At 39.4% G+C, this 21,012-nt stretch overlaps 1 pseudogene; it reads left to right on the top strand.

Annotated features, from left to right (window-relative positions):
* Nucleotides 1–21,012, top strand: part of LOC130905859 (uncharacterized) — a 45,457-nt pseudogene that overhangs the window by 21,739 nt on the left and 2,706 nt on the right.

The raw sequence follows: 21,012 nt of genomic DNA on the forward strand, positions 1-21,012 counted from the left end.
AGTAATGCAAACAGCCGATTGGTAAATACGAGAAAAGATACTATTCCCTTCACAATTTAGTTCATTTGCCGTTCTGTCATGAATTTTTTTCTTTTAATTTCAGGTGGGCTGGGCAATCGGCGCCGGACCGGTCATCAAACACATGAAGACGGTCCATCAGAACAGCGTCTATCATTGCGCCACCGCCGCTCAGGAGGCCGTGGCGCGTGGCTTCGAGCAGGAATTTGAATTTATGGGCAGTCCGCGTAGCTACTTCCAGCAGCTGCCGGCCATGCTGAGTCAAAAACGGGAGAAGTTAGCATCTTGCTTGGAGAGCGTGGGTCTAAAGCCCATCATGCCGGAAGGGGGATACTTCATGATTACTGACATCTCGTCTGTCAGTGAGTGAATTTGACTTGACCAAAATGTTACCCAAAAAAAAAAATTTGTTAACCAAACCTCAATTTCCTTTTCTCGACAGAGGTGGATCTCAATGACCCAAACACACAGGAGGAATCTTACGACTTCAGATTTGTCAAATGGCTCATTAAAGAAAAGGTCAATATATCCTACACAGTGGGGCAAATAAGTATTTAGTTTAGTCAACCACTAATTGTGCAAGTTCTCCCACTTGAAAATATTAGAGAGGCCTGTAATTGTCAACATGTGTAAACCTCAACCATGAGTGACAGAATGTGAAAAAAAAAACAGAAAATCATATTGTTTAATAGAATTTATTTGCATATCATGGTGGAAAATAAATATTTGGTCAATACCAATAGTTCATCTCAATACTTGTTATGTACCCTTTGTTGGCAATAACAGAGGCCAAACGTTTTCTGTAACTCTTCACAAGCTTTTCACACACTGTTGCTGGTATTTTGGCCCATTCCTCCATGCAGATCTCCTCTAGAGCAGTGATGTTTTGGGGCTGTCGTTGGGCAACACGGACTTTCAACTCCCTCCTCACCCCTTGGCGTCAAAATGATAACAAGAACGGTGAGCAAAAATTCCAGAACCACACGTGGGGGACCGAGTGAATGACCTATAGAGAGCTGGGACCACAGTAACAAAGGCTACTATCAGTAGCACAATGCACCGCCAGGGACTCATGTCCTGCACTGCCAGACGTGTCCCCCTGCTGAAAAAAGTACACGTCCAGGACTGTCTGCAGTTCTCTAGAGAGCATTTGGATGATCCAGAAGAGGACTGGAAGAATGTGTTATGTGGTCAGATGAAACCAAAATAGAACTTTTTGGTAGAAACACAGGTTCTCCTGTTTTGGAGGAGAAAGAATACTGAATTGCACCATACCCACTGTGAAGCATGGAGGTGGAGACATCATGCTTTGAGGCTGTTTTTCTGCAAAGGGACCCGGACGACTGATCTGTGTAAAGAAAAGAATGAATGGCGCCATGTATCGAGAGATTTTGAAAATCTCCTTCCATCAGCAAGGGCATTGACGATGAGACGTGGCTGGGTCTTTCAGCATGACAATGATCCCAAACACACAGCCAGGGCAACAAAGGGGTGGCTTCGTAAGAAGCATATCAAGATCCTGGAGTGGCCTAGCCAGTCTCCAGATCTCAACCCCATAGAAAATCTGTGGAGGGAGTTGAAAGTCCGTGTTGCCCAACGACAGCCCCAAAACATCACTGCTCTAGAGGAGATCTGCATGGAGGAATGGGCCAAAATACCAGCAACAGTGTGTGGAAAGCTTGTGAAGAGTTACAGAAAACGTTTGGCCTCCGTCATTGCCAACAAAGGTTACATAATAAAGCATTGAGATGAACTTTTGGTTTTCACCAAATACTTATTTTCCACCATGATTTGCAAATAAATTCTTTAAAAATCAAGCAATGTGATTTTCTGTTTTTTTTTCCCACATTCTGTCTCTCATTTATTTAATCCGCTCGCTGCTCACTTACACAATGAGTTGCCACAGTAAGTGCTGAACAAGCTAAACGATGATTGACACATGCGGCGCTTTGAAGTTTTGGCTTCAGAGCATGTCGGGCAAGATCAAACCTTAACGTCTGTCAACTTTAACAAGCAACTCCAGTGCACTGCCTGACCAAAAAAAGCAGCAGGAGGGAGAGTGAGACTCTGTGATCAGATCGGGACGTCTCATCTGCATTTATTTGTTTTTCAATTGAAAAAAAAAAAAAAAAATCCGTGATGGACTGAGGGCGCGAAGTTTGAAGCGCGAAGTAGCGAGGGATCACTGTTTTGTTTCTTTAAAATCCCAATAGTGCTTGATAAACATGATGATGATGGCTGTCAGTGCTAACCTTAGCATAGCAGTTTTGTCATAGCACACTGTGGATGTCAAACCATCCGAGGCTAGCATTAGCTTGTTCTTCTGTAATGGCACCAAGCACCGGCCAGATTTTTTTTTCGTTTTTGCAATACAGTTACTGCCTAACAAAGTTTCAGCAGTGTGCACTCGTAGCTAATGAGTCAATAAGTTTTTATTGTTTGGGTATTTGTGCAGGGATTAGCAACAATACCCGTTTCAGCATTCTACAGTCCGGAACATGGCAGAGACTTTGACAAATACATTCGGTTCTGCTTCATCAAGGTAAAATTACAAATCATTTTTATTTCTCTTTGCATTGGTCATTTTAACTGAATTTTTATGTCAAAATTAAAGGAGGATTCCACACTGGATGCCGCAGAGGAGATCTTAAAAAAGTGGAGTGCTTCACGTGATGTGTGACCTTATTGCCTGCTACTCAACCGTCTAGATTTTATATGATTGATTGCAAGCCATATTCAGCCTCCCTCCTACATAAAAACATTCACAAAAAGAACTGGATATTGGCTTTTAAGGTCAACAAAATATCAAGAAAAATGCACTATAAACTTTATATCCAAGTTAAAATTGATTCTGAAATCCCACCAAAAACCAAGTATCCCGAAACTTTTGTGAATGGTGAAGTTACAGTGCCCTCCATAATTATTAGCACCCCAGAAAAAGATGTGTTTTTTAGCTTCTAATAATTTTTTTTAATTCAAATAATATGGGACCTTAACGGAAAAAAAGAGAAAATCCAATCTTCAATACAAGTGCATTCATTCAGTGGGGAAAAAATCCCACATAAAGAAAAAAATATTTGACATCAAATAATGTGTGTCACAATTATTAGCACCCCTGGTGTTAATACTTTGTACAACCCATTTTTGCCAACAAAACAAGGTCTGGGGACTGAGATGGCCATGGGAGGAGCTTGATTTTGTGTCCGGTGAACCATTTCTGTGTAGATTTGGCCATATGTTTAGGGTCATTGTCTTGCTGAAAGACCCAGCGACGACCCATCTTCAGCTTTCGGGCAACAGATTTTGATTTAAAATGTCCTGGTATTTCAAAGCATTCATGATGCCATGCACCCTAACAAGGTTCCCAGGGCCTATGGAAGCGAAACAGCCCCACAGCATCACTGACCCAACCCCCATACTTCACAGTGGGTATGAGGTGCTATCTACACGCTAACAAGCTGTTTGGGAGGCATGCACGGAAAAAAACTTTCCTCACTCACAATCATAAACGCAAACGTCTGGAGTTCGCCAAGCGGTATTGGGGCTTCAACTGGGACCGTGTGCTTTGGTCAGATGAGAACAAGATTGAGCTTTTTGGCAACAAACACTCCAAGTGGGTCTGGTGTGCCACGAAAGATGCGCATGCTGAAAAGCACCTCATACCCACTGTGAAGTATTGGGGGGGGGGGGGGGGGTCAGTGATGCTGTGTGGCTGTTTCGCTTCCAAAGGCCCTGGGAACTAGGGCTGCAGCTATCGAATATTTTAGTAATCGAGTAATCGACTGAAAATTCTATCGATTAATCGAGTAATCGGATAAAACAAATTTTTAGGTGAAGAGCAATTATAAATATGCATGAGAAAACAAGACATTTCATCTTATCTTGAACCATTTTCAGTCAATCAATGTCTTTATTTTGATGTATATTGTTGAAAACAGCCAACAATTGCATCTCAGATGTAACTAGAATTAAAAAAAAAAAAAAGAGTAATTCACTGCTTTCACTCAAAAAAACCTTTAGATCTTATTAAATATATATACAGTGATACCTCAGCTCACGAACATAATTGGTTCCCAGAAAGTGTGTGTAAGGCGAAAAGTTCGTCTTCCGAACATTTATTTCCCATAAGAAACCATTAAAATGAGAATAATCCGTTCCCAGGTCCCCATAAAACATAATTTTCTACTAAATAAGCCTTAAAACTACACAAAAATATACCTTATTTTCTTTAATGTCTTCTTAGGCTTAACTCTAGCCTGTGGTGGGGTCTTTTTCGGTCCCATAATAGCAAAAGTACACTCAATATGGTCCAAAATGTCTATCAAACACAAACCACGTCCGCACTCAACGAAAGGGAGGGGACGAACTGGGACGCCGTGAGCGTGCGTCAGCTTCTCGTGGTGCTGTTCGACCGCGTGGTTTGGTTCGTCCGCCGAAAACTAGTTCGTCAGCAGAGACTATATGCTCGCGAATTTAATGTTCTTGAGGCGAGAAGTTCGTGAGCTTAAGCGTTCGTGAGCTGAGGTATAACTGTATATATATATATATATATATATATATATATACCTAAAAATGACGTTACGCTTGATAACACACATCACTTAAAGTGCTTGTGACACGAAAAAGCATGTTTATTTCATAATACACGCGGTATTTTATGCTCCTGAATGATGTGGACCGCTTGGATGTGTGTGGAAGCGATCGCTATATTTATTTAGTTTTTTGAATCCCGCGCCAGGAAAATGAGTGACTTCCGGCTTCGGTCTCGCATTGAGGAGGAGGGCGCTGTGACGTGTACGGTAGAAGACGTCCTCTTCACGCTACAGTGTACTGTTGTGTATGAGGACGAAGGATTCAGCTGATTTGGGGGATTAATACTTTTATTTTTTGCATCACGCCAGCCAAACGGCTGCAGAAAAATCATTCTGTATGCGGGAGAGGCGTATGCGCCTTTTTGGAGTTTCAAAAGGTTCCCATTCACCGTGGATATTTACTGTGGGACCATTGGACTTACAAGGAAGTGAGTAAACATCTTGTTTTGTATTATGTCAAATACGAATACAGTGATTACAAAGTAAACACTATAAAATTCCTTTAAATAAAGGACTACTTACGTTTGATCATTGATAGGCATGTAAAAAGCTATCCTCACGCTCATTAGCAGTTAGCTGTTAGCACGTTAGCTACACAACAATTCCAGCCACCCTCCTCCAGGGAACGAACTGTAAATTGCTCTCCGCCGGGCGGTTTGCCGATCCGCAAAGAAACTCGACAACCGGGTCGTCATGTCAAATAATCCAGGCTAGTTATGTGTGATTTTCCACTTCGAAGACTTAGAAACATCCCTCGGTTCGGGTTAGCATGTCGGCTAGCTGTCACTCCTTCTGGTCTGTTTACATTCTCCGAAGCCGGGGAAGGGAAATGACATATGTCCGATTTAGGTGTCATAAAATATCGTTCGGCAGGTGTGACAGTAAAGGTAAAGTCGACTGTTTTGACCATTATGGAGTAATTTTGCCATGTCGTCTTGAATAAATGGATTTTTATTATTTTATATTCCATTTAGCACAAGTTATTTGTCATGACCATGCCATTTATTTAGCAATTGGGGAAAGTACTTGGGTAAAAAGAATATCCTGTAAAAATATTGAAGTAAAGAGACAGAAACAATGACATTTTGCCGCTCTCTTCGTCGCGTTTTCCTCATTGTGAATAGTTCCCCCTCGACGGGCTGACTGGTCCTTCTCAAGCCATTTATATAGCTATTGGGGAAAAATACTTGGATAAAAAGAATATCCTGTAAAAATATAGAAGTAAAGAGACAGAAACAATGACATTTTGCCGCTCTCTTCGTCGCGTTTTCCTCATTGTGAATAGTTCCCCCTCGACGGGCTGACTGGTCTTTCTCAAGCCATTTATATAGCTATTGGGGAAAATACTTGGATAAAAAGAATATCCTGTAAAAATATTGGGAGTAGAGAGACTGAAACAATGACATTTTGCAGCTCTCTTCGTCTCGTTTTCCTCGTCCTGAACAATTCCCCCTCAATGGGCTGAATAGTAAAACCGATGAGCTTAGTCTACCGCTGACGTCATCCACCTGTTGGGGACGCTAAAGCCCTATAATTGTAGGCGTGGCTAACCGGCAGATTAAAAGACTAATTTCTCGTCATCTGCGCTTTGCTAAATTGTTGTATATGGTCGAATCGTCTCAAAATATGATTCTAATTCACATAATAATGCCATTTAAGACTTTTTTTCTGGTGTCGTATGCTCTTTAAATGTTAGGATTTTTTCCCACGGGTTTCATTTGAAGTTCTAGTTAAGTTTTAAGTTAGTCTAAACTGTAAGTCCTGATAGGATTGTGAGTTTTTGCAGTGTTCAAAATAAATGTATGATACAGGCTGTATTGGAGCACATTAGGGACCAGTGATACTTGGTGTTTTATCCAGCAATGACTACTGAGCTAAAATTGATAGTTAGCATTATCGAGTTTTTATTTTACACCCTCATCACTCCACAACGCTATGTTATGTTAAAGCCTGTATGTAGGACATGTTAGCCATGCATCGACAGTGGTCATAATTAATAGAAACCTAGCCCTCCGCAGGGCTAACGTTATGTGAGCTAGTGACAGTAACGTTAATCTTATTTATTAGCGCTAAGCGCTCTTTTTTAGTGCTTAGCGCTCTACTGCTTTAAGATGGCGGCTGTTTACTTACGCCGCTGACTCTGTCATTTCGCATCTAGTTCAACATACATGTGATCTCTATGAGACTCATCAGACGCTACCTGCTACCAACGTAGCATCGTGCGGGCTAGTACTTAGCAACGTCGGCGTCGTTCGTAGCGGCTGTCCTCTACGCACGTGACATCAGCGTGTTGTCCCGCATTAAAAGTAGTCCGGGCAAAACGTGATGCTTAGAGCTGTCAAAATAAACGATTACTCGAGGTGAATAAAATTACTCGGATCAGTTTTTTACTCCAGTTGCTCGATTATTCATTTCAGCTCTACTGGGAACCTTGTTACGGTGCAGGGCATCATGAATGATTTGAAATACCAGGACATTTTAAATCAAAATCTGTTGCCCTCTGCCCGAAAGCTGAAGATGGGTCATCACTGGGTCTTTCAGCAAGACAATGACCCTAAACATATGGCCAAATCTACACAGAAATGGTTCACCAGACACAAAATCAAGCTCCTCCCATGGCCATCTCAGTCCCCAGACCTTTTTTGTTGGCAAAAGGGGGTTGTCAAAGTATTAACACCAGGGGTGCTAATAATTGTGACACACATTATTTGATGTCAAATATTTTTTTCTTTATGTGGGATTTTTTTCCCCACTGAATGAATGTACTTGTATTGAAGGTTGGATTTTTCTCTTTTTTCCATTAAGGTCCCATATTATTTGAATTAAAAAAAAAAAAAATTAGAAGCTAAAAAACACATCTTTTTCAGGGGTGCCAATAATTATGGAGGCCACTTTATGTAATACGTCCTGACCGTCCGAGCCTTTTTCTCCAGCTAAACGAGATCCAGCTTCGTTCACTCAGGCTTCATAATTGTTGTGCAATGATTTTAACCTACTGTGAAGAAACTAGTTGTTTCCAACTTTTCATCGTCAGTTTCATTCAAATAAAATGTTTTCCAATTACATGTCTTAATGAAAAATATCCATGCCTGAAATGTTTTTTTCTATTGGGGGTGGTTGTGGGGTCACTGATTTTATTAGGATTTACAGTCCCTGACAAAAGTCTTGTCGCTTATCCATTTTGTTGAAACAATTGCTAATAACTCGGGATGTCAAACAATTAAAATTTTTAATCGAGTTAATTACAGCTTAAAAATTAATCGCAATTCAAACCATGTATAAAATATGCCATATTTTTCTGTAAATTATTGTTGGAATGGAAAGATAAGACACAAGACGAATATATACATTCAACATACGGTACATAAGTACTGTATTTGTTTATTATAGCAATAAATCAACAAGATGGCATTAACATTATTAACATTCTCTTAAAGTGATCCATGGATAGAAAGACTTGTAGTTCTTAAAAGATAAATGTTAGTACAAGTTATAGAAATTTTATATTAAAACCCCTCTTAATGTTTTCGTTTGATCAAAATTTGTAAAATTTTCAATCAAAAAATAAACTAGAAGCTCGCCATTGTTGATGTCAATAATTAGACCATGCTCACTCATGGTGTAACACATAAAATCAGTTGGACCCAAGCACCAGCAGAGGACGCCAAACACCATAAAACAAGTGACAAGCGAACATTAAACTGTACTGTCATTTTAATCTGTTTGAGCGGGGCATGTGCGTTAATTGCGTCAAATATTTTAACGTGATTAATTTAAAAAAATAATTACTGCCCGTTAACGCGATAATTTTGACAGCCCTACTACTGTAATTTCTGGACTATAAGGCGCACCTGACTATAAGCCGCCAGCCACCAAGTTTGACATGAAAACGGCATTTGTTCATAGATAAGCCGCACTGGACTATAAGCCACAGTTGTCCTCATTTTATTATGGGATATTTCCACCAAAAGATATTAACTGGTAACACTTCATTTGACAAAGGCATTATAAGACTGTCATGAAACCAAATGAACCACCATCAAGCTTAGAACCAATTGGCTGCAAAGCCTTAGTGTTTAAAAAAATCTTCATTTGGCCATCACTGCTCCCTTGGGGGAGACAGTCAACCTCTGCTGCCACCTGCTGTCAACACTGTTGTCATCCAACATTCCTCCTAGCATGCACTGCGGCACTACAGATGTAAATAACAATCAAAATTCATGTTCTGTGCTAATTATTTCTTCAGTTACTGTTCCAGTTGTTTCATTAATAGCTAGCTATTTTATTTGGTAACATTTTTTGGGATAGTGGTGCCATAATACTGTTATAATTATTACTTAACACTGTCATAAGCATCATTGATTGCTTATAATAGATGTCGGTTCGTGTCATCCAGCAAATTATCTCACTTTTGAATGGACGTAAAAGATCTGAGCCAGACATAAATGGAGTTAGTGACATATTATGCCACATGACACATATTGACATCTGTCATAAGCATTCAGTTATGCCCATGATAGTGTCATGTCATAATTATGACGTTCTTATGACTGTCTTATGATCCCGCTCTCAAAAAAAGTTTGACCTATTAACCCAAATAAATCATCAAATAAGCCGCACTGGATTATAAACCACAGGATTCAAAATGAGGGAAAAAAGTAGCGGCTTGTAGTCCGAAAATTTGGGTAATAACCTGACTTTTAATTATTCAATTGATTTCAGAAATGGCTCATATGAAAGCGAAGACCCTCCCAAATGATGTTGAATGTACAAAATATTTGTTTCACTGAAAAAAGATTTATCATTTAATGAAGACATAAAGGTCAAATTTTGGCAAAACAAAAGTTTTGTCGTCTACGGAAAGTAGTGTGAAAATTGAACAAAAAATGTACTTCAGGTACCAAAATGTTACATAACATAAGTGAATTAAATAGCGGTGCTGTCTAAATTTATTATTTTGTATGACTCCCATCGTTTTTTTTTTTTTTGGTTTGTGTTTGTTTCCTGCGTACGTATCGTACACTCCGGTACAGCAGGCGGCGGTAATGCGCCTGAACCTAACGCCATAAAACCTAAATAATAAGAAGCTCAGACCACCCGGAAGAGGTTAAGCGTCACGTGTCCTTCGCTTGTCAAGCATGTCTACCAGCGTCGCTATGAAGAGAACCAAAACAGCCTTCACGCAGGTACAAATAAAACAAAAGATTTACTGGCTTGGACTTGCATTATTGCTCAATTGTTTTATTTCTTTCACTTTAAGCCGGAGGAGCGGGTGGACTGGAAGAAAAGAAAATTGCAAAGTGAGTAGGCTGCTTGGTGCTACACTGCCCCATCGAGTGAATCTGTCCCACATAACATCACTATCTTAGCTACAACTTTTTAGAGAGTATTTCTGGATAATCTTCTTATCCTGCTGCTTTTGTTGAACAGTCAAGGAGGGAAAAAAACAGCGAAAAGAGGCAAAGCTCATCAAACAACTGGAGAATCAGAAACAACAAGAGGCAGCAGATAGAGAAAAAGCGGAGCAGACCCAGAAAAACGGTACAAGATAAGTTAAAGGATACTTTATAGAGTGCTCATTTAACTTATGCCATCAACGAAATCATTAGTTAAGAATCAATATTTATCCAGGGATTTAAGGTCATTAATTATTACTATTTTCCCCCCCCATTTTTTAAGGGGAACCTCGGATTTGTAGGCTCTGATAAGCCACAATTGTTCTCTTTTCCTGAATATGTTAGAAACACATATATTATTTCCATTAATTTATAAATATAATATTTAGCAGCTGTTTTGTATGGGGAGCAGAGGTTGCGCCAGACTTTTTCGTTGTCTGTCATTTTGACTGACAGGGTCCAAAAAATCCGGTCATAATCTATTTTTACCCGTCAGTTAATTTTTTAAAATGATAATAATGACATTGTGGTGACCCTTTGTTTAGCATAATTCACTTTCCGTACTTGTGTGTCCATTTGGCCAAGCGCGTTACCGGCTACGACACAGTCATGTGACAGAGACACTTAAGAGCCGCGCGCGTTCCGGCTTGAATAGACAGTTCACAGAGAGCAGCAGAGCTACAGCGGCTGGACACAGCAATTCCAGCTAACAAGACTCTTAACATTGCATTCTGCTTCAACATATTCAATAGTATTTAGTCTTCATTTATTTTCAATTAATATTCTGTCCGAACAAGCTTAACAGAGAATCCACACCGTGCCATCACACATCAAGAAGATGAATAAGTAACTTTTTCTCCGCAGTGACAAAAACAGCTGACTGTGGCCCCAGTAGGTAGCCACCGTTTGTCCCTAATAGGAAATGAATGGAAATCGTGTATGAAGGAGATGTTTACAGAGCTAAACCTACCAATTCCCTCCGAAAATGATGTGCCTGGTGCCAAATTCACTGGCAAAGATGTGGAAGAACATAAAAATGTTCAGTTAAAGAGATGGCTTTAGTGTCGAAGGCTGAAAAAGACGAAAAAAACGAGCCGACCTAAGCATAGCTTTAGCTTTTTTATCGACGCGACTGACAATGACATTCTCCTGTTTCTACAAGCTATCCTTTACCATCAGCCCTGTCTTTCTTATATATCCTCTGGTTGTCCTACGTCTCTTACTGTTCTTGGGGGTAATTTAGTTAGCTTTGTGTAGCGATCGCTAATGCTACTCAGTGACAGCCAACGAACACTTAATTTTTTCATTGATAACACATCTTAATTCTAAAATTTATTTACACTTCCCCCTTACTAAAGTTGTTTTTATATATATATATATATATATAACAGAAACGGTAACAGTGGCAGTCAGATACCATTGGTAATTCTTTTCAGGTCATTCATTGTCGGACAGAAGCAGTACAGCACAAATTTACGCTAAAAGAATGTTAAAAATATAAAAATGGCTTACCTCTTTGTCCTCTGAAAGACCATGCCAACCCAACATAATGTTTACTGCATATGAAACGTGAATGGATTCGCCGAGCTGGTGTTAAAGTCCGCGCAAGTTGATTCGGTCTTCACATTTTTTCCTCTCGAGTTTTTGGTTTCCGGAAACGTATGAAGAAAACATCCTTCATGTGTCGTAATGTCTAGAGTCGTTTCTACAAGTTCCAAAAAAGCAATGCGTGATCGGCATGTTCATTACCGGAGAAAAGTAGCACTTTTTACGTTGGGTCTATGCGAGGGCGGGTCTATAATGTCCCACTTCGGCTTTACTTCCGCCTTACGATGCGACGTCACGGTCTAAAAATAGCCTGCGTGCGGTACGCCATTGCGTGCCCGCTTGTGCAGTCCCTCTTTTTTCACCTCTTTTATCAACACCATCGTCGTTTTGGGGCTTTTTGAAGAAACTTCGGACACTCAGTTGCCTTGACATTTTTCCGAGTAAGTCCAACGACGTCATGCATTAAGAGAGACAATAGCTAATTAATATGCCCACTCGCCACCCTGTGGTCTGGGGTGTGAATTGCAACCTGTCAAAATGACGGATGGACTTCATTTTTTTCCGTCACCGTTTTAAAAAATCGGTCAACGACGGAAAATATTCGGTTAACGCGACCCCTGATGGGGAGAGATTTTTCAGAAAAAATATTCTCACAAATACATCCGCGATTCACACAAATCTTTTGTAGACGCACAAATATACCCAAGATTTTCATTTTTTTTTCGAGATCCACAAATATGTTCGTGAGTTTCACATGTGTTTTTGTAATCCACAAATACATCCGTGAGTTTTTTTTATGTTGTGCGTGCACTCATCATGAATTATTGTTTGCAAGCATTCGAATTGTATCTGCGAATCGGCGGCCGCGTGCATTTATTTTCGAGACAAACATAACAAGAAACCGTCAAATTTCCACGCACAAGCGCATTCGCGATTCACACGTGTTTTTCAAATTCACAAATACGTCCGTGATTCTCCCAAATACATTAGTCATTTCACGTGTTTTTCAGATCCACAAATACGTCCGCGTTTTCTACATGTATTTTTCAAATCCACAAATACCTCCGCAAATTTCACGTGTTTTTTAATGATGTGCGTGCAATTATCATGACGTAATTTTCAGACTATAAGGCGTTACTTTTTTCCTTCATTTTGATACCTTTGGTTTATAGTCCAGTGCGGCTTATTTGTTGATGTTTTTTTTAGGTAACACTTTATTTGACAGCGGTGTCATAAGACTGTCTTAAGATCATCAAAATTATGACATGACACTATCATGGACATTACTGAATGCTTATGTCATTAAGTGTCATTTGGCAAATTATGTCACTAACTCAATTTTTGTCCATCTTGGATCTTTTGCATCCATTCAAAAGTGAGATCATTTGCCAGATAACACTTGATGACATCTCTTATAAGCATTAATGAATGCTCAGGACAGAGACATGTCATAATTATGATTGTGTAATGACAGTCTTATGGCACCACTGTCAAATAAAGTGTTAGCAAATACCATAACTAGCAATTGATGAAACAACTGGAACAGTAACTGAAGAAATATTTAGCACAGAACATGATTTTTGATTATTTACATCCGTAGCGCTGCAATGCATGCTAAGAGGCATGTTGGATGTCAACAGCAGGTGGCAGCAGAGGTTGACTGTCTCCCCCAAGGGAGCAGTGATTGCCAAATGAAGCTTCTTGAAGCAATAAAGCTTTGCAGCAAATTGGTTTAAAGCTTCATGGTGCTTCATTTGGTCTTTTGACAGTCGTATGATTCCGCTGTCAAATAAGGTTGTACCGGTTAATATCTTTTGGTGTAAATATCCCATGATACAGTGAGGACAGCTGCGGCCTATAGTCCAGTGCAGCTTATCTATGAACAAATGCCGTTTTCGTGCCAAATTTGGTGGGCTGCGGCTTATAGTCGGGTGCGCCTTATAGTGCGAAAATTAGGGTGTTCAATTTTGCCTGTGAATGTTTGGAGCTGTTTTTTAACCGCGAACACGCGCATTTATTTTTGAGACAAACGCCACTTGATGTTTGACCAAGGTTTTCTCACACACAACAAGCCTGGTATGTGTCTCTCTGGCAGGTCGAGCGTACACTGTGAGCGTAGCTCTGCCCGGCTCGGTTCTGGACAACGCACAGTCCGCCGAACTCCGCACTTACCTGGCGGGACAGATCGCCCGCGCCTGCGTCATCTTCTGCGTGGACGAAATTATCGTGTTTGATGAGCAAGGCGAAGATGTGAAGTGAGTTCCTTAGCTCATTCACTCCCAGCCAATTTCACCAGAGCAAGGCCCTTCGCTCCTGGTCGTTTTACTGGATTTTGACTGATTTTGCAAAGCCCACAGAAAATTCTGTTCTATTGCTATATAAACATAAAACCCACCAAATGAAAGATTAGACCCTCTTCCTTCAGCAGAAAAAAAAGTTAGTTCATATCTTTTTCCATTCTTTAGAAATCAGCATTAGAAAATAGCTTAGTTTGAGAAATATTCCAATTTCTGATGAAAAAATGGAGAAATTGAGCTTTTTGTGAAAGCATACATTTGAAACATAATTTTGACTTATACACAGCTATTTTTTGCTTTAGTTACATCCCAAACATCTGAATAATCTTTTCTCTTTACAAAATAAGATAAACAACAAGAGAAATAGAGCTTTTGATAGCAAAGTAACAATTTATTTACACATAACTAATTGAAAGATGACGCTCATGATGCTTTTCCGGCCGCGACAGCCGGTTAAACATTTCCCTCATCGCAGTCTGTCCCATAAAGATGAATTTTTTTTGAGTCTCTGCGGGCTCTGCTCGCGAGCAGCACGGACTCAAAAGGCATCATCCGCTGCACTAGTGGTCCCGGTCGTTCTGCTCGGTCGCCCAGCGCCTGGCATCCCGGGCGTCCAACCGGTTGTTCTGCTCGGTCGTCCAGCGGCTGGCATCCATTCGGTCGTCTTCGGCCGTGCGTCTTGGCCGTTCGCTGCTGTTGAATCGGGTTGCGGGTCTTACCAAATGCGCTACTGCCCTCCAGTGGCCAGTTTTATTGCTTTAAAATGGATTTTCAGCTTTGTGCTTTGGAGCTAAATTGAATCACGGCCCAGAGATGTCGTCTTTGGGAAAAAAAAAAAAAAACGTAAAAGACGTATAAATACGTCTTTGGGACACTGAAACAATTAAAAATAGAACGTATTTATACGTTTTTGGGAGCAAATGAGTTGGGGGTAAATTTTTAGGGTGAATAAAAAATTCACAATAAGCGAATGAATTTTTCTTTTTTGCTTCGCAGGAGCGTGGAAGGAGAGTTTAAAGGTGTAGGGAAGAAGGGGCAAGCGTGTGTTCAGCTGGCTAGAATACTTCAATACCTCGAGTGCCCGCAGTGAGTGTGAGAAACAACGTTGTATGTTCATGTGCTCATTGTTTTTCTTAACGTGTAGTTTGTGTGCACGGTAGGTACCTGCGTAAGATGTTCTTTCCAAAGCATCAAGACTTGCAGTATGCAGGTATGCAAAATTTGTCATATTATACAGTGTATCACAAAAGTGAGTACACCCCTCGCATTTCTGCAGTTTTTTTAAGTACCGTATTGGCCCGAATATAAGACGGGGTTTTTTGCATTGAAATAAGACTGAAAAAGTCGGGGTCGTCTTATATTCGCGGTCTAGACGTTATACCCATTCACGACGCTAGATGGCGCCAGATATCATTGAAGCAATGTTCTGTTATGACAGAACTCAGCTACTTTTCAAGTTTAACCAGTTTTCATTATTTTATTGTAGGGCTGTCAAAATTATCGCGTTAACGGGCGGTAATTAATTTTTTCAATTAATCACGTTAAAATATTTGACGCAATTAACGCACATGCCCCGCTAAAACATTAAAATGACAGCACAGTGAAATGTGTACTTGTGTTTTTTTGTCGACCTCTGCTGGCGCTTGGGTGCGACTGATTTTATAGGCTTCAGCACCCATGAGCATTGTGTAAGTAATTATTGGCATCAACAATGGCGGGATACTAGTTTATTTTTTGATTGAAAATTTTACAAATTTTATTAAAACGAAAACATTAAGAGGGGTTTTAATATAAAATTTCAATAACTTGTACTTACATTTATATTTTAAGAACTACAAGTCTTATTATCCATGGATCGCTTTAACAGAATGTTAATGTTAATGCCATCTTGTTGATTTGTTATAATAAACAAATACAGTACTTATGTACAGTATGTTGAATGTATATATCCGTCTTGTGTCTTTCCATTCCAACAATAATTTACAGAAAAATATGGCATATTTTATAGATGGTTTGAATTGCGATTAATTGCGATTAATTACGATTAATTAATTTTTAAGCTGTAATTAACTCGATTAAAAAATTTTAATTGTTTGACACCCCTAATTCAGATTTGTTTCAAGACTCTACAGTTAGTTAGACTTCACTTTGAGGGTTAATGCAGTTATTGCATTTTTTGTTTTGTTTTATCACAATAGATTGGTTTATTTACATTTGAAAAACCAGAAGCCATTCATTTGAACACACCTGCTCCCTGTGCGCACCTGGACCTAGTAACACTAACGAGTCACATGACATTTTGGAGGGAAAATGACAAGCAGTACTCAATTTGGACATTTAGGGATGTAGTTTCTATATGGTGTACTCACTGTTGTTGCCAGGGGTTTGGATATCAATGGCTATATTTTGACGGGAAAATAAATTAACTGTATTATACAAGCTGCACAATCTACTTTTCATTGTGTTATTTTGTCAGTGTTGTCCCATGAAAAAATGTTCTTAAATATCTGCAGAAATCCGAGGGGTGTACTCAATACACTGTATATCACTTGGATCTCCACGAAATTTAAAAATTTAACCCGGTATATTTTTCGCAATCAGGTCCCGTCATTTAAATTAGTCGACCATAAAAATAATGGTTTGTGTCAGCTCGAGTATGAATGTTCCTCCCGTGTCTGGGTTTCCCCGCAGGACTGCTGAACCCTTTGGACAGTCCTCACCACATGAGAATGGACGAGGAATCGAAATACCGCGAAGGTGTCGTCCTGGACAGGCCCACTAAACCAGGCAAAGGCGCTTTGGTCAACTGTGGCATGAGGAAGGTAAACCACCAAGTAGCCGGAAAAAGAAGCTTGTGGGGACCTTTTTTTATCCTGGCTGGCACTCATGATAGGTTTCGCTCCCTCAGGAGGTTCAGATTGACAAACAGCTTCAGGCAGGACTGCGAGTGACCGTGCGTCTCGACGCCACGCAGAAGCAAGGTGACACTTGCTAGAAAAGAAATTGCAGGACGGATGATGTTTGGCTGTCACAACTCACTGTCTGCTTTTGTCGTTCAGAAAGCAAAACATACAAAGGGGCAGTTGTGGCTCCTCACGTGCCCACCACGGAAGGAGGGCTCTACTGGGGCTATAGTGTCCGCTTGGCTTCCTGTCTCAGTGAGTGTCCCTTAACTTTTACATGAACATTTAAAGGAGCAATATGTAACATTTGCACATCAGTTATTCATTAAATATACATTAAAGGAACTAGTGCTGCAACGATTTATCGATTAACTCAAGTATTCGATTAGAAAAAAAGATTTGACTTAAATTTTGCTGCTTCGAGTATTCGTTTAATTATGGCGGCGTTTTCATGGTTTATTTTGAAAGTGTTTGCATTCAGTTTTATTGATTAAGGTGGATACACTGCCCTCTAGTCTGCCTAATTTCACATGGCTGAATACAGCTGCTCCCTGTTAAGAACAAGATAAACTAGTATTTTGTTTGAGCTAATGTTTTTTTAATGCATTCATAAATTTAGTTTAAAGGTAGATTTAGCCAATTTTTGTGGGAATATGTGTCTGAACTAAGCCTGAACGATATATCGTTTAAACATCGCCATTGCGATGTGCGCGATAGTCCCATCGCAAGCACGTGCGGTAGTTTTTATTTTTTTTAATCCACATACGCCTTGCTTTCTGATCTGCGCACAGCCTCACACCCTCCCTCTCCCAGGCCTTTGTTCCTCTCAGTCACTGCGACACTTGCTTATTAAAGTTAACGATGGCTTTGATCTGGCCAAAGAAGCAGACTTCACACGGGCATCTGTCAATCATCGTTTAACTAGTTAAACAGTTTCTGCAAGGAAGCCGCGCTGGAATGAATGTGTGTGTGGAGACGTTGGAGACATATAAATGCCAGAAGTGATCTTGAGGAGTTTGAAATTTCTACATGTCACTCCAACCGTCACAGCTAAGGTAGATAAACAGAAGCATTTAATAAAGCCAAGCATTAAGCTACAACAGTACTTTATTCTTGTTCAAAAATGATTTGGTTGGACAGTTTAAAACTGATCATAATTATGACATTTGAAGTGCTTAAAAACCATTTATTTATATACATTTTTAAAATCACTTTGGGGGGGGGGAGTGGGAAAAAAAACATGTCTTATATGTATCTCGTTCCAATGCAAAATCTGAATAAATACATTGAGCACAAAAAACACACACACAAAAAAAAAAAAAATAAATTGGGGGGTGGGGGGGTGCGCTACTCCGCGGTTTTTCACTTATCGCAGCGGGTTCTGATAAACAACAATTCCTACAAAAAACGGCTAAATATACCTATAAAGTAAATTAGAAATTTATTGAAATACATTAGCTCAAACAAAAACCTACCTTATGTCGGTCTTAACAGGGAGCAACTGGATTCCGCCATTTGAAATAAGGCAGACTAGAGGGCAGTGTATCCACCCAAATCAATAAAACTAAATGCAAACATTTTCAAAACAAACCATTAAATGCCACTTTAATAAATGAATACTCAAAGCAGCAATATTTAATTCGAATCTTTTTTTTTTTTCCAATTGAATACTCGAGCTAATTGATTAATCGTTGCAGCACTAAATCAGATGAGGAACACGAAAAAAATACCTGAGCTGAGCCTCAAACGGTATAAAAAAATAAATAAGGATCTATGTACGACAAAAGAACAATTGCCTAACTTACATGGTAAAAGTCCGCTAGCTTAAATGCTACAAAACGCTAACTTTTTTTTTTTTTTTATAATGCTCTTAACAAATGGTTTAGATGTATATTCTCACAAATAACAGCTAAATATACCTATAAACTAAATTAGAAATGCATTAAAAAATATTAGCTCAAACAAAAACATAGCTTATATTGGTCTTAACAGGGAGCAACTGGATTCCGCCATTTATAATAAGGCAGACTAGAGGGCAGTGTATCCACCCAAATCAATAAAACTAAATGCAAACATTTTCAAAACAAACCAATACAACGCCACTTTAATTAAACAAATACTTGAAGCAGGAATATTTAATTTGAATCTTTTTTTTTTTTTTTTTTTTCTAATCGAATACTCGAGTTAATCAATTAATCGTTGCAGCACTAAATCAGATGAGGAACACGAACAATTAAAATACCTGAGCTGAGCCTCAAATGATATCAAAATAAATAAGGATCTATGTACAACAAAAGAACAATTGCCTAACTCACATGCTAAAGTCTGCTAGCTTAAATACTACAAAACGCGTTTTTTTTTTTTTTTTTTTTTTATAATGCTCTTAACAAACGGTTAAGACACATATTCTCACAAAAAACAGCTAAATATACCTATAAACTAAATTACGAATGCATAAAAAAAACGTGAGCGCAAACAAAAACTTGGCTTATGTTGTTCTTAACATAGAGCAGCTTGATTCGGCCATGTGAAATTAGGCAGACTAGAGGGCAGTGTATCCATGACAATGCCGATTTAATTAAACGAAGAAGCAGCTAAATTTAATTCGAATCTTTTTTTCAAATCGAATACTCTAGTTGCTCTACTAGTTACACTAGTTAATTGATTAATCGTTGCAGCACTAATGTATACTATTTTCCCTCTTTCCAATCTTGTGAAAATTCACTGTCTAAAGTCTGATTTTGAATGTCATACAGGTGCAGTGTTCACAGAAAGCCCATACAAAGAAGGCTACGATCTAACCATAGGGACGTCGGAAAAAGGCAGCAGTTGTGATGAAGCCTCGCTGTCGCCATTCAAGTAAGCTGTCCGCCACTGTTTCTTGCCGGCGCTTGCTATTTTTCACCCGTGACACTCGCAGGCATCTTCTGGTGGTCTTCGGAGGGCTGCAGGGACTGGAAGCCAGTCTGGATGCGGACCAAAACTTGGACGTGACGTGTCCCAGCTTTCTCTTTGACCATTACCTCAACACGTGTCCCGCTCAGGGCAGCCGCACCATTCGCACAGAGGTAAGACGCACACAGTGGGACGATTTTTTTTTCTCTTTAATGCCATTCATCTTTTCCATGACTATTTTAAAGCATGTTTTACACTGGTGTGCCTCGACAATGATTAAACCTGTATTTACTAGGGCTGCAAAAACTCTTTTGGAAGTCGACTACCGTAATTTCCCGAATATAACGCGCACTTTTTCCCCCAAAATCAACTTGTAAAATCATGGTGCGCATTATAAACGGGTACATGGATGAAGACAGAAATATATATATTATGTATTAGAGATGGGATCGATCGGGTCCGATCACGTCATTTTCAAAGTATCGGAATCGGCAAAAAAATATCGGCCATGCCTTTTTTTAGTATATAAATATATATATTTTTTAATTATATCGTTTTCTAATTGTGTTTAACGTTACAGACATATGTTACACTCATCCAGTCTTTAGTTTAGGCTTAAGGTAGGGTTATCAAATTTATCCCGATAACGGCGGTAATTAATTTTTTATAAAATGTATCACGTTAATGCAATTAATGCATGCGTTGCACGACCCACTCATGCATTGTCGCGCTCAATCCGTAATGGCGCCGTTTTACCTATATAGAGAGATAAAAGGCAGCGTAAAATGAGTAGAGTGAATTTTGGCAGCCTTTGGAGGCTTTTTTTAATTGGCGAAAGCCTGACAACCCCTCTTCCTACGATTAGGAAAAATTATGGGAAGCAATGTGGGGACGCAAGGTAGCAATTGATCTTTTTCTTAACACCTTATGTTATTCCCCAACGCAGAGAAGATGTATCAATTGGTAGCACTACGCACAGTCGTCATGGTTCCACTTCCCATCATTCATTTGGGATGGCCACCGTATCATTTACTGAAAGCTCAACAAATACACTAGATGGCAATATTTAGTCACAATATACAAAGTCACAAGTCTTTCTATCTGTGGATCCCTCTCACAGAAAGTATGTTAATAATGTAAATGCCATCTTGAGGATTTATTGTCATAATAAACAAATACAGTACTTATGTACTGTACGTTGAATGTATATATTCGTCAGAGTTTTATTCATTTTTTTCGTAATGCATTGCCAAAATGTATATGACCGGGAAAAATTATCGGGAGCAAAAAAAGCAATCGGATTGGGAAATATCGGGATCAGCAGATACTCAAACTAAAACGATCGGATCGGGAGCAAAAAAAC

The sequence above is a fragment of the Corythoichthys intestinalis genome, chromosome 17 (assembly GCF_030265065.1).
Source record: "Corythoichthys intestinalis isolate RoL2023-P3 chromosome 17, ASM3026506v1, whole genome shotgun sequence".
Classification (NCBI taxonomy): domain Eukaryota; kingdom Metazoa; phylum Chordata; class Actinopteri; order Syngnathiformes; family Syngnathidae; genus Corythoichthys; species Corythoichthys intestinalis.